The sequence below is a fragment of the Equus quagga genome, chromosome 13, assembly GCF_021613505.1.
Source record: "Equus quagga isolate Etosha38 chromosome 13, UCLA_HA_Equagga_1.0, whole genome shotgun sequence".
NCBI lineage: Eukaryota > Metazoa > Chordata > Mammalia > Perissodactyla > Equidae > Equus > Equus quagga.
This window is the reverse complement of record NC_060279.1, coordinates 52,971,887-52,986,947: the sequence shown is the minus strand read 5'-3', so window position 1 is coordinate 52,986,947 and position 15,061 is coordinate 52,971,887. Positions and strand designations below refer to the sequence as shown.

Below are 15,061 nucleotides of genomic sequence, written 5' to 3'. Positions count from 1 at the left end.
TGAGCACCTGGCCCAGAGGCAGCAGTGGGAAGAGCACTGAGCTGGCAGTGGGATCCCCGTGCAGACCTCTGTGACCTCTCCAGGCTTCAGGTTCCCATCTCTAAAGCCAGGAGCACAACTGGACCATCTCTAAGAAGTTCCAGCTCTGACCAAGGAGAGGCAGGATGTAAATCCAGTTACATCATGGTCAGCCACCTGTGGCCAGCCGTAGTATGGGTTCACAACTCTGACTGTGGGCTGTGTGACCTTGGACAGGTTGTTGAACCTCTCTGGAAGTTGGCACAATCACTCCATCCCCTGGACGTTCACTCTCTCCGTGGTCCCTGTGCAGGTCAAATGATGAAGCGTGGGAAAGGCTTCTGTGTCTGTCCAAATGCTGTGGCAGCCTCTTGTCCCGGGGAGTTATTTCAGGTCATCCACACTCCCCTGGCACTGGAACCCCAAGGTTCCAATCCCTCTTTGGCCTCCAACCCATTGTCTTGGTTCCAAACCAATGAGCCTACCTCCAGGGGCTTGTTGGGAGCTGTGAGGATTCCCTCTCCACACTGTCAGGGTGGGGGTGGTAACCATGATGGACGCTGTGTATGAAGCCCGAGGTAGGAGCCAGGCCACTCTCTCCTTTAATCCCCCACAGTGAGATGTCATCTCCTTTATACAAAGGAGGACGTGGAGGCTCAGAGACCATCCACAACTTTCTCAGGTGGCATGGCCAGGGATGGCCTAGTGGGCTGTGAACCAGGACTGCCTGACACCAACACCCATGGGCTTGGCACAGGCTGGCTTCTGAAATCCCCTCTTCACACAGGGCACCTGTGGGCAAGCGTGGTCCTGCCTCCTGGGCCACGGGACTCGTCTTTCTCTTTGATTGAACATCAAACAATAATTCACTCCACAAATAGCCAGGAGCACTAACTGTTGGCGTGAATGACAAGTCATAAATGACTCACTCCTGCCTAATAAAGGCTACCACGCTCTCCAAACTGTAGAAACTCCACCCTGCACAGGCAGACGTGAAGGACTTCATATGGAACCAGTTCTCAGGCCCGCTCCCTCTTGCTGAGAAATGCCTGGGCACTTCCCTCCGCATCCCCAGTCACTTTGTGGGTTTCTAGGAGCCGAGGCTGGATTTGGAAGGAGGGGTCGATCTCAGCCCGACCCAGAGAGGAACTGCCAAAGATTCAGAGCCACCACAGGAGCTCTCAGGGGAGCAGGTGTCCCGTCAGTGGCCCTGGGAAAGGCAGAGGGAGCGTTCCTTATGGGGACGTGGGGGTCCATGCCACTCAAAGTGTGTGAGATCTACACAGGGGGGCGTCTGTCAACTGTTTCCAGTGCTCCGTGCACACGTTCAATAAACAATGGTATAGTTCTAAATTCTTTATTTTTCCTGCTATTTTCTTCCTTGCATATTTATTCAAATTTATATATTGAATCAAAAAATGGTATAGTGTACTTTTAAATTTTTCGTAGTAATTAACTTTATTTTACCTAAGTTTATTTAGTCTTTGGAAATAAAAACCACCGATAGAAAATTAATGGCAGCCTTTCACCACAGAAAGTTGGAGAACCTCAGGTAGAGATTCTACTGTCTCGGATTCCACCCTCTTTAGATTCTCTCAGATCTGAAATCCATGAGGAACTGAAGCTGGCCAGGGAATCAAAGTATGGAAAATGAGGGAGCGAGAAGTTTGTATGCCATCGACTCCTGACATAAGAAGCGAGGCGACCGTGTATCTGCCCAACGCCCTTCTAGCATCCTGCCTAATGCTCTTCCATTTTACAGAAAACGAAGTTCAGGGAGGTACCTGCTTGCCTTAGGGCACTCAGTTGGAGACCTCACATTTCAGTCCACAAGCCAAGTCCCCTCACTAGAAGTCCAGTCTCCTACCCCAGCCCTGGTGGGCATAAAATCCCTTATTCCCGATGCACAGAAAGGAAACCAGAGTCCGAATAAGGTCAATAACTTTTATTGTCATTCACATATTTCATAGAAAAGGGGATGCAGCAATTGGGTCAGCGCTGTGTGAAAAATGCAGGTTTGTACATGTCGCTCTATTTACATGGGGAGCAGGCTCTCCTCAACATCAGGCGCAGCAGCTGCACTTGTCCGATGCCCCTTTGCAGACGCAGCCCTGGGCACACTTGGCACAGCCCACGGGGCAGCAGGAGCAGCAGCCTGGGGAAGAGAGGGCGGCAGAGATGAGAGCTTGGGACAAAAGATCAGTAAGGATTCCCGCCCGCCCAACAGGGGCCATGTGGAGGTGCCGCCTTCCTGGAGAAAGGGGCAACTCCCCGCTTTACACTCTCCGGCCGCTGTAGAGGGCTGGGCAGCGGGAGGCGGGGCTGAGGGGTGGATGAAAAGAGGATTCCACTCACTCTTCTTGCAGGAGGCGCATCTGCACTGTTTGCATTTGCAGGAGCCGGCGCAGGTGCAGGATTCACCTGCAAGGAGAAAAGTCGGATCTGAGAAGGGTCCCTGTAGACTCGAACGCGGGAAGAGGTGCTGGCAGCCCCGGTTCGAGTCCCAGTTCCAGAAGCCACTCGTGGGAACCTGGGCAAGCCATAAACCCTCCTCTCCTTATCGGTTAAACGGGGCCTCCGATTAACCTAGAGCAGAGGAAGGCACACCAAAACGCTCTGAAAGGGGGCCAACCCTACCCTGATTAGGAAGAGCGGGAAGGGTCAGAAACCGCTTCTCCAGCTCTGCACCCGACTCCCAGTCGCGGCTTAGACATCCTTACCGGCGACGCAGGAGCAGTTGGGGTCCATGGCGCACTGAGGCGGTGGCTGGAGTCCGGGGACAGAGGCACGAGCAACGCTGACCTGGCGAAGGGGTGATGGAGACGAGAGCGCGGCGGGCGGCCTTTATAGTGGCCGAGCCGGGACGGGTGCAAAAGCCCGCCCCGCCGGGCCGCCTGCACACGCCCCTCGCTGAGTCACCCGCGGCCCGCGGCGCGCCGGGCCGGGCGCACCGGGCTGTGCACACGGGCCGTGGGTTCGCAGACGCCGCCCCACGTGCGCCCGGGGGCCGCCCCGGTGCGGGAAGGGCCGGGCGCAGAGCGCGGACGCCGCGGGCCGGGCTGCCAGGGTGGGTGCCCGGCCCGCCCCCCGCTGCCCTGTACTTGACCCTGAGTGCTTCGAGAGCGGGTGTAAGCGGGTCCTGGGGATCCTGCTCGGATGAAAAATCGATTGGAAGTGAGGACAGATGATAAAAAACTCTTTAGACCTGTCAAGGCTTAAAAATTGTGTAGCATGAGGTTAAGCCCGCTGGGATGGCTGTTGATGACATATCTATCTATTGTATATCGACTGCCTTGGTGTCCGATTGTATATGGACTGTACTAAGCGTGCTATGTCCCAGATCTCATGTAATGCTGTAACAACCCTGTGAGGTAAGGACTATCCCCTAGTCCCATTTTAAAGAGGAGGAAATGAAGGCCCAGAGAGGTTAAGTAACTTGCCCAAGGTCGCAGAGCTAATGAGGAGCAGAACCTGGTGATCCAAAGCACAGGGTCCAGCAGATGCTGAAGGACGATTAAGGATCAAGGAGCCCCAAGACTTGTGCCCAGGAGACTCATAGCCATGGAGGCACAGGGAAAAGTGATGGCAGGGTCATAGCTAGGATGGAGGGTGCACTCGGGGGCAGCGAGAGCCGAGGAGAGGAGACTCAGACCAGCCTGGGAGGAGGTGGGCGGTGGCCTTGGGCCTGAGAGTGAGGACGTCTTTGCCGGGCGGGGGCGGGGGCGGGGGGAGTTGTATTCCAGCCTGCAGAGGAAGCAGCGGCTGGAAAGCTGGCATCGCCCTGGAACGTGTGGAAGGGAACCCCCCCAGAACTTTCTCGCCCAGTGGATGCTGGGGGGAAGAGCGGAGGGCGTGCCCAAATTCCTCTCTGGGGAGGCTCATCCTGCTTCCGTCCCGCGGGCGTGTGGCCGCTGTGTAACGGGACCTGGATCGCCGTCGTCGGAATATCCCGAGTGTGTCATCAGCGCAGCTAGGGGAAGGATTACTGGAAGCTTCCCGGGGGGGCGAGGGGCGTGCTGGTTGCTGCCGCGGGGAGTTGAGTGAGGAGGCGGGCGGAGGACTGGCTGTTCCCGCAGCGTTTATGTAAGGTCCTGTGGAAAGGTCCTCGGAGCTCAGCTCCAACGTCACTTCCTCCGGGGAGCCCTTCCTGACCCCCTTGCCGGGTCAGGATGCTCTTGGAACGAGCTGGTACACATCCTGTCCTTTTCCTTCCTGGCACTGTCCATGTTTTTAATATGTAAGAACGTGTTCGATTCTTGGATTGAGCTGTGTCCCTCGCCAGCCCAGCCGGCCACTGAAAACCCCAGGAGCAGTCATTGCCCCAGAATGTGTCTCCAGCCCCTGGCGCAGGGCCAAGTGTGCGGTAGGTGCGAAGGAGGTAGTGACGGTAATCCCCTCGTTGTCTCCTCCCTCCCAGCCCCCACCTTCAGTTAGGGCCCATTACAAAATGAAAGTAAAAACACTTTATTTCGCCACTTTGGGACCTGTGTGCTCACTCAAATGAAAACGCCAAGCAGGGCGGGGGAGTTGAGCTATGGGAGGGGCTCAATTCTAATGGTCACTCTGCTACTCACTTGCTGAGTGACCTTGGGTCACTTCTGTGCCAGGGTCCCTCTGAGCCTCCGTCTATTCTGTCAATGATCAGATTATAGTCTGTCAATGATCAGTCTGCTGGATGATCAGATTATACTAGAATTCCAGGGTTGCACACAGACATTCTCAGAGATCTCCCTGTGTCTGGTGGCCTTGTGGCCCGAGGGCGCTGAAGGTCCGCTCTTTGGGCCAGTTTTGTTTTTGTTATTATTTACATATACACACACATTATATGCAAAACTCCTGGTTTCTAATAAATCAGATGGTCGCTTGTCCACTCTGAGGAAGCAATTCAACTCTGTGAAGAGATAACAGGGCTTGTCTTTGCCCAGAAAGTTTTAAATCTAGCCCAGGGTTTGGGCCATCTATGTTGGCAGTAAAATTTGCTTCTGGGCCTCAGCTGTTTCCCTTGAGTCATTTTGACTCTGAGAGGGGAGGGGTGACCAATTAGCAAAGGTGAAGGGGGGGAGGGGGAGGGGCTGGCTCTAGTCTTGCTCGTGGACGTGCCACTGGGAAGCCTCACTGTCCTTGGGACAGACGTGGAGAGAGAGGACTTTCTCATTCTGCATCCCAGACATGGCAGGGGATGAGGGAGATGAAGCCAAGCAGAATTAGATGAGGAAAAACACCCCCCTGCAAATCCGAGGTGAGTCATCAGTGTGAGGCAATGAAGTGCCCCAGACTGAATTAATAGAAGTATGTCATCTAGAATGAGGGAGGTGATTTTTCACTCTCCTTTTAACTACTGAGATGGATATTTATAGTTCTGCACCAGCCGTCCATTCATCCTTCCCCTGTGACAGTACCCTTAGTTTTCCTGTGTAGAATCGCTCCTCCCCACTGTTTGTCCTTGTGGTTTGTTTGGACTAGGCCCATCCATGGGCTCCCAGGCCATCCCACTACCCTGGCCACAGTGATTGGCTCTGATTGGACCACCAGCCACAAACCAAAGAGAATCAGTGAAACTTTTGCTGGGTATGCTGGGAAAATGGCAATTACTCTTTCCATCCAGATGTGAAACCAAGAGTATGTGAGGTTGAGTTTCTAAAGCCTTTTGTCTCCATGAGAAGAGCCTGAAAATAAAGTTATCACAAAGGAAATGGAGCCTGACAACATCATTGAAACACCTGGATCCAGCTATGCCTGAAGGCATTATGAGTCAGTCATTTCCTTTTTTGTTAAATCATCCTGGATAGAGTCTTAACTGGCACAATTGGGCAGACCATCCTGAGAGCTGTGTTCATCATTGGGCTTCAACTGTCCAGAAAGTGGTTGATCACAATGGTCTTAAGACTAAAAACCCCGTCATGTGAGCAACAGCTGAGGGGGTGGGCAGGCTCGATCTGGAAGAAACAGTTACCTTCAAATATCTGGACAGTGGTTGTTCGCATTATCTATAGCTATGCCACAAGTTGCCCAAAACTTAGCAGCTTAAAACAATGACCGTTTATTGTCTCTCCTGGTTTTGTGGGTCAGGAATTCGATCAGGGCTCATTCGGGTGATTCTTTTGTTTCATGTGTCACTGACTGAGGTCACTTGGTGGCCCTCAATTGGATGGGCTGGTCCGGAGGTTGTAAGACAGCTTCACTCACACGGATGGCTGGAGGGCTGAGCTCAGCTGGAACTATTGACTAGAGCCCCTGCATGTGGCCTCTTCAGCATGGTGGCCTCAGGGCAATTAGGCTCCTGACATTCAGCTCCGGGCTCCAAAGGGAGAGTGCCAAGAGACAGGTGTGGCTGCTGCAAGTCTCTTACGCCCTGGGCCCTGAAACTAGCACGAGTCACTTTCACCCCGTTCTGTTGGTCAAGAGTCACAGAGCCTGCCCAGATTCAAGAGGAGAGGACGAAGACCTCACATCTTGATGAGAGGAGTCAACGAATTTGCAGGCGTCTCTCCTCTGCCACAGTAGTCATAGTGAATAATACTGAGCACCTTCTCTGCACCAGGTCTCGTGCTAAGGGTACACTGAGTTGATTTCACTTCCACCTCAGCACAGCCCCAAAGGCAGATGTTGTTATTATCTCCATCTTCCAGATGAGGCACTGAAGGGTTCCCTGGCCTGCTCAGGGTCACACAGCTGTAAGTGGCAGCGCTGGGATTTGAACCCAGGACATTCTGACTCCACTCCTACATGTTTACGCCCTGCTGAAAAGAAGAAATTAGGCTTGTACTCTGTGGTCCCCGGGGCAGAATCAGGCTGTTGATGGGAGCTTCAGGGATAAAGATTCTGCTCCGGATGGGAAAGGCCTTTCTTGCAATGAGAACTGGTCCCTGGAAGGGATCACCTTGGGAGATAGTTTCTTGTCCCCACAGCAGTGGAAACAGGCTGTGGGTCCCAGCATTAGATGGGGGACAGAAAGAGATTAGATCGTTGCTCCCTGGGAGATCCTGTGATTCTGTGCTTCTCATCACAAGTACGCCTGTCTGATCTTACTGCTTCCTCCTCCTTCTACTGATTCTGCCTTCATTTGGGGGGTCTAATAGTTATTTATTGCTGGGTAACAAATTACCCCAAAACTCAGCAGCTTAGGACAACACGCGTGTATTATCTCATAGCTTCTGTGGGTCAGGAATCGGGGCAGAGCTTAGCTGGGGCCTCGGGCTCGGGGGTCTCTCACAGACAGCAAGCGAGGTGCCAGCCAGGGCTACAGTCATCTCAAGCGTGAGCTGGGACAGGCTCTGCTTCCAAGCTCCCTCTTGTGGTTGTTGGCAGGTTTGGGTCCTTATGAGCTATTGTGCTGAGGCTTCTGTTGCTCATAAGCCGTTGGCCAGAGACCTCACTTAGCCCCTTGCCGTGTGGGCCTCTCCACAGAGCATCTCACAACACGGTAGTGATGGAGCAAGAGGGCAAGAGAGAGTGTCAACAAAAGTGTGTGCGTGAGACAGAATTGACAGTTTGTAACCTAATCACGGAAGTCACATCCCACCGCTTTTGCAGTAGTCATGAGCCACATGACAACGTTTCGGTCAATGGTGGACCATAGGTATGACAGTGGTCCCGTAAGATTAGTACCATATGGCCTAGGTGTGTAGGGGGCGATACCATAAGTGCTCTATGATATTCACACAAGGACAAAATCACCTAATAACGCACTTCTCAGAACATATCCCGTCATTAAGTGACGCATGACTGTATTCTATTCATTAGCAGCCAGTCACTAGGTCCAGGCCACGCTCAAGGGGAAGGGATTGCACAGGGCGTCAATAGTGGAGGCTGGGATCACTGAGAGCCATTTGAAAAGTCTGGCTACGTCGGGGGAGGGCAGTAGTATGTTGTCTGATTTCAGCCTTAGAATGCTGTCTCTACCCTTCTCTCCCCCTCATCTGTTGGGTCTCAGTTTAAAGGCCATTGCCTCAGAAAGCCTCCCTGGACCCCAAAATAGGCTGAGTCCCTCTGTTAGCAGCCATCGCACCCCTTCCCTGTAGCACTTACTATAATGACAATTACTAGTTCTAAAGCAGCTAACATTTCCGTAGCCCATGTCCCATGCCCAGCCTTTAGTCTTCTGACAGCCTTGTAAGATAGGGACTGCTATCGTCCCCATTTTACAGAGGGAGAAACTGAGGCTCAGAGAGGTTAAGTAACACTGCTCAAAGCCTCTCGCTAGTCAGGCACCAAACCAGGCAGTCTGGCTCCAGAGCCTGTGCACTCAGCCGCCCTGCTGCACAGCCTCTCCCGGCAGCTGGTGCTGTGTATGGTTTTTTTGTTTAATCTTTGACTCTCCACCAGGCTGTGAGCTGTGTCTGCTGGGCTCACTGTCCTGGCTCTGGCGCCTGGCACCGCGCCCAGCTCACGGTGGGTGCTTAATAATGCAGAGGAACGGAGAGAATCGAATCCTGCCAGCTGCCGGTAAGGAGGCTCCTTGAAGGGCGAGGCCTGCCTGGTGGAGAGCCAGCTTTGAAAGCTTGCACTCGGGGAGAAGCTGAACTCCCTCTGGCATCACCTCCTCCTTACCAGTCAGGCCTCAACTTCCCTCTTCTGTCCCCAAGAACTTCTGCCCTAGGATCAGGGCATCGCATGCCCTTCTCCAAACACACTTGGCCCTCGATACACCAGGTTTTTCTCCCTCCTTACCATCCCCCAAAGCCCATTGCAAATGCCTCCTCCTCCGAGGAGTCTTCCCCGATCCCCCACCCTGGCAGGGTCTCTCCCTTCTTAAGGCACCAGAGCTTTTATCTGTACCGCGCCTCCCTCCCTCGGCCTCAGCCCCCCCCCCCCCGCCCCCCCCCCCGCCCCCGGTCGCTAAAATGGGAGGAGCCTGGGTGCCATGGTCTGTAAGTTTCTTCCAGCTCTAAAGCACCCAGGGTTCCATTCCGGATGTTCTTGCCGTGGTTTTACCCTCCCCAACGGTCCCTGAGCTCCCTGAAGGGCAGAGACATTTCTTTTCATCTCTCTTCAGCGTCTAGAACACAGCATGGTGATTTTTAGGCACCCATAAATACTTTTGCGATGAAATGGTTGGGAGGGCTGGGTTGAGATGGCAGACTCAGTGGAGATGTGTGTCTCCTGTGCCTGCTCAAAATCCCATGGAAAGACAGACTCGATCATTAAAAGGCCAAATGATGGAAAGCAATAAAGAATACTACCAGAAAAAGAACGAAGTTGGAGAACTGACTCTATCCAATTTCAGAACTTAGGATAAAGCCACAGTGATCAGGACTGTGTGGTGCAGAGAGGCATGCAGACCAACAGCCTCTCTGCTGTTTCTCGTATGCATATCAGACACACTCGGGCCTTAAGACCCACAGGCGCGCACACACACACACACACACACACACAGGTGTATAAATAATGTGGAGTTTCACTTTCCATTTTTACGCAATTAGGATTATACTATATGTACTGTTCTACACCCTGTTTTTTTTCACTTAGTGATAAGCTTTGGTAGTCCTTCCATAGCAGTACGCAGAGGCTCACATCCTTCTTTTTATCAGGTGTTCATTATGACCACTTTTATACTTCCCTACTGAAGGCTATTTGGCTTGTTTCCAGGCTTCCACTGATACAATGATGATGGTACAGTGCACTTCCTGGGTTGAAGGGATGTACATTTTAAATCTCAGTAACTACTGTTAAAATGCTCCCCAAAATGGCCATACCAATTTACACTGCCTTCAGCAGGGGACAGGCGTTCGTGACCATTCCCCATCCCTCACTATCAATAAAAAATAACAGTCTTTTACCCTTTTGCCAAACGGGTGGGCAAAATGTTATCCTAAGTTGCATTTCCTTGACAGAAGTGAGGTTGAATATTATTTCCTTCATTCTTTGGCCTTTCGAGTTTATTTTTCCTTGAATTGCTTATTTATATCCTTTGCACAATTTCTAAATTGAGTCTTTCATTTCTTATCAATTTGTAGGAACTATTTACATATTGTAGCTATTGATCTTTTGTCACACACACACATTCTGGCTCTCTTAGCCATAACAAAAGGGTGCCTTGAACAACAGAAGTCTGTTTTCTCACTGTTCTGGGGCTAAATGTCCCAGATCAGGGTGCCAGCAGGGTTGGGGTCTGGTGAGAGCCCTCTTCCCGGCTCGTAGGACCCACCATCTCACTGTGCTCACATAACCTCTTCTTTCTGCGTGCGTGTGTAGGGGCGAGCAAGAGAGAGCTCACAGGTGTCTCTTCTTATAAGGACACTAATCCTAATCCTATCCTATTAAGGCCCCACCCTTATGATCTCATTTAACCTTAATTACCTCCTAATAGACCCTATCTCCAATTACAGTCCCATTGGGGGGGTGGGGCTTCAACACACGAATTTGAGGGGAGACACAATTCAGTCCACGGCACACTCATATAGTGACTATTTTCTATCACCATTTAGCTTTGTTTATTTTATTTTAAATTATGGTAAAATACACATAACATAAAATTTACCATCTTGCCCACTTTTAAGTGTACAGTTTGGTAATCTTAAGGATTTTAAAATTGTTGTGCAACCAATCTCCAGAACTCTTTTCATCTTGCAAAACTGAGACTGTACCCATTACACACCCTCCCGGCCCCCTCCCCAGCTTCTGGTAACTACCATTGTCTCATGGATTTGACTGCTCTAGGTACCTCCTCTCAGTGGAATCGTAGGCATTTGTCTTTTTGTGATTGGCTTATTTTCCTCAGCATAATGTCCTCGAAGTTCATCCATGTCGTAGCTTGTGTCAGAATTTCCTCCGTCTGAATGTCTGAATAATATTCCATTGTATGTATATATCACATTTTGTTTGTCCATCACGTGTCCATGGGTACCTAGATTGTTTCTACCTTTTGGCTATTCTGAATAACGTTGCTATGCACACGGGTGCACAAACATCTCTTTGAGACTCTGTTTTCAATTCCTTTGGGTATGGTAATTCTATTTTTAACTTTTTGAGGAACCACCATACTGTTTCGATAGTGGCTGCACCATTTTACGTCTCTGCCAACAGTGCACAAGGGTCCCAATTTCTCCACATTCTTGCCAACACTTGTTATTTTCTGGGTTTTTCTGACAATAGTCATCTGTTACGGTCTGAATATTTGCATCCCCTGGGATCTCTGGGACCCCCACAGAGCTCCCTAGTCCCTTCTGGTGTGTGAGGATACAATGAGAAGTCTTCCACCCGGAAGAGGGCCCTCACCTGACCCTGCCGGCACCCTCATCTCAGATTTCCAGCCTCCAGAACCGTCAGAAATAAATTTCTGCTGTTTATAAGCCAGCCAGTCTGTGGTATTTTGTTACAGCAGCCCAAATGGACGAAGACTCCATCCTAATGCGTGTGAGATGATTTAGCTTTGTTTCGATGCTGTTTGTCACACAAAACAAGCCAGAAGGGAGAAAACGAGCATGGTTAGTTTAAGGGCCGAGACTTCAGTCAGACTGCCCGGGTTCAAATCCTGACTCTACCACATTCTAGCTATGTGACGTGTTAAAAACAAGGCAACAAGCCCCAAATGGAGTCCTATGCTAAGCCCCATGTCACCAAACTGAGGCTTAGTTACAGTTTCGGCTCTCCTAGAAATGGAATCTTAAACCAGTCCATCAGGGATCGCCTGAGTGGCACTAGGGAGGTCATCCGCCTGATGGACCCCTGCCATCCCCTAAAGGAAAGTCACTTGGCAATAATCAATCTGTCTGTTTGGGGTTTTTTTTTTTTTTTTTTTTTTTTTTTTGCCTATTATAACTTCCTTGTTCTTGCTCCCTTCTGCCTATAAAAGTCTTTCATTTTGTGGGGCTTCTTGGAGCTCCTTCTATCTGCTAGGTTGGATGCTGCCCAATTCGAATCTATTTTTGCTCCAATAAACTCTTAAAAAATTTCAGTATGCCTCAGTTTATCTTTTAACAGACCCCATGCAAATTACCCTAAGCCCTACTGCCCCATCTGCAAAATGGGAATGGGTATAATAGTCATACCATTCTTCTAGAGCTTAAGGATTAAGTAAAATAATGTACTTGAGGATTTAGCACAGATAATCCCACGTTATTGATGTTTTCTTTTCTGTGTCCTATTTAAAAGAGCTCCACCCCAAAGTGAAGAACATTATCCTATTTTCCTCTTCCAAATTCTTTTATAGCTGTGACTTTGCTCCTGGGTATTTAAGTTAGTTGAAAATTATTTTTTATATGATATGCAAAAGGGTAGCCGATTGTCTCCACACTTTTCACTGACTAGTGTATCCTTCTGCCACTGATCTGATCATCTCTTTCCTCCAGCTACACCGGGTCTGTTCTTGGACTCTCCTCTCTGTTCAATCGATCTCTTCCTGAGCCGAGACCAATTCCCGGAGCTTTAGAACAAGCAGTGCTGGCAGGCTAGAGCAAGCCTGTTTGCTGTTCCTGTGAAAACTGGCTTGGCTTTTCTTGCACTATATTTTCTAAAATCAGCCTATTAGGTTTAAAAAAAAATCCTGGTGGGCTTTTGAATGGACGATCCCAAAAACTAACTTGGAGGAAAACTGACGTGTTTACAGCACTGTGTCTTCCTACCTGGAAACTTTTCTCTTCCAGAATCCTATTTCTTTCCTCCCAGCCAAACCAGGTAGAGCTGAGTGTTCTCTTTCATCCAGGACTGGACCACAACCCCCACGGATAAAAGCTCTTATTATTCTGCTTCCACTTGAAGAAAGAAGGGGCTGGAGACACACTGGCAAATGGGAAGATCTGAAAAGGAGCTAAACAATGTGTTTCGGGGAGACAGGCTATTCAGGGCGGTGACCTTGGAAACGCAGCTGACAATTTGCCAAGACAGGCCCCTGGGCCTCCCGGACAATCCTCTGATGACTCTGAAAACAGGCAGTTTTGCAGGAGCAACTGGACAATTCCAGAAGCCGCAGGCCTTTGGGGCTGGGGTCTGGTTTTAACTTCCCCCAACCCCATTGTACAGGTGGAGAAAGAGAGCTTGAGAGGTAGGAGAAAGGGACAAACTTCTACGGGTCTGGTCTCCCCTCTTTCCCCAAGTTGAGCTTGACCTAGCAGGAGGACTAAGTGCCATCTGAACGTGAGGGGAGGATGTACTCCACCCCAGAGCTCCCTCCCAGCCCCCAAGAGACCAGTGGCCAAGTGTCAGGATTTCACTTCTCAACTGCGTGGTTCCCTCAGATGAGGCACTGCCTACCCACCACGTCCTGCCCCTTTAAGAAGAGACCAGTCCTTGGCTTATGCCATTCATAGGATTTATTGTCACTTGCCAGCTGCTAGCAGGGGAAGGGGACACACAGCCAAGCCTCACCCCGGGGAGAGGTTGCCCGGGGCCACTCAGCACTATTTACACACGTCACACGGAGAGCACGTCCTCATTGGCAGCAGCTGCACTTCTCCGCCTCCGCCTCGGCCCCCTCTCCACCTTTGCACACGCAATCCTTGGCGCATTTCTCACACTCCGCTGGGCAGCAGGAGCAGCAGCCTGCAGATGAAATAGGGGGTGCCCAGTCTGATGCCTTTCCCGCATTTGTCCCCAACAGAAAGGAGGGGGAAGAGGAGGGGTGCTGAGGCCGGTCACTGGCCCCATCCTAGTCTCACACCTGATCTGACTCAGCATCTCTGGTGTGTCAGCTGCATGCTGGGCGACCACGGGAGAGGGGTCCCCAGTAGCTAGCCCACAGCCCCCCCGGTGAGTGCAGGGGAGTCCCGAGGACGGTGGGGTTAGGTCCACGCTGGGGTAGTGCTGGGCTTAAGGAGAAAGCATTACAGGGTAAATGGCCTTGAAAAGGGCCTTGAAGGATAAACTTGGAGGAGCAGAGACGGTACAGGACAGAGGGTCCAGGAGATCAATGGGAGGATCCGTGCCTAGTCTTACACACCAGGGAAGAAGGGAGCCTTCCTCCCATCCCCCACTCCCCAGGCATAGTACACTGCTTCCCCGGCCATCTGGGGGAGGTCAAATTGAGGGGACCCACGAAGGCCTGGGAGGGGCCAAGGGAAGCCACGCCAGAGCTAACCCCTAGCCTCACTAATGGCTTCCCCAGGCACTGGAGGTTTGGAGGGGAGGGGCTGGACCAGGGTAGCAGTTCTCAGTCCCAGCTGCCCATTAGAATCTTCCGGAAATTTACAAAAACATCTTGGCCCAGGCCTACTGTATTAATCACTGGGGTGGGGCCTGGGTGACTGTGTCTTAAGGCCTCCCCAGGTGGTTCTGTCCCAGTAAGAAGCAGAAGCAATGGAATAGGGGCCCTACGGGTGTCTCCCCATTGTGTGGACAGTCGGTGATGGGGAGCAGAGCGGGGTCCCCACACTCACTCTTCTTGCAGGAGGTGCATTTGCATCCCTCGCACTTGCAGGAGCCAGAGCAGGTGCAGGAACCACCTAGAGAGGGAGACGCCGCAGGAAGGGTTAATGTGGTAAGCCATTTAGGTCCCAGGCCTAAAAGGAGGAGGGGGATGCAAATCTCCGCGCCCTTTGGGACACAGCCATGCCCTCCCTTCACGAGGTTAAAAATGGGAAATAAGAGTTCTTTCCCTCAATGTCCTTGAGCGATGGCGATGGCGTAGGGCACAAGATTCTTTCTAAGTAAAGGGACGCGCTGTGCCGCAGGATGGGGGCGGGGGCTCACCAGTCGGGCAGGGGCAGGTCTCAGGGTCCATGTCGAGAGGAGTCGCCGCTGGAAGAGGTGAATTGGCTTCTCCGGCAACTGGACGCACTAGAGGCAGCAGGTGGCGAGGCTTTTATAGCCCCAGGCGGGGGCGCGCAGGCACAGCCCGCTCGCCGCACGGCGCCCCCTCTCTCCATCTGGGCGCACTGGCCTGGTGGAGGCGCGCATTGCGGCAGCGGTTCCCCCCTTCCCTGCCGTGTGAACGGCCGGGGGGCGCTCCCCCCGCCCCTCCCCGCTGGCGGGTGCACAGCCGTGCGCCCGCAGCCACCCCACTTCCCACCGTGTGCACAGGGGAGCACACTATCCGCTCGCCTGTGTGCGCGCAGCCGTGTGCAGGGCTGGAGACGCGTGTCCGTCTGTGTCCCTCCCGCCCCCCCCC

The 15,061-nt window shown here is 51.9% G+C and overlaps 1 long non-coding RNA gene across 1 annotated transcript; it reads right to left on the bottom strand.

Annotated features, from left to right (window-relative positions):
• Positions 1 to 13,253: 13,253 nt before the first annotated feature.
• LOC124251094 (uncharacterized) lies at positions 13,254 to 14,797 on the bottom strand. The gene is made up of 3 exons (XR_006891674.1): positions 14,644 to 14,797; positions 14,331 to 14,396; positions 13,254 to 13,497 (listed from the first exon to the last, which is right to left on the bottom strand). It is a non-coding gene; the product is annotated as an uncharacterized LOC124251094 (long non-coding RNA).
• Between the last annotated feature and the right edge of the window lie 264 nt (positions 14,798 to 15,061).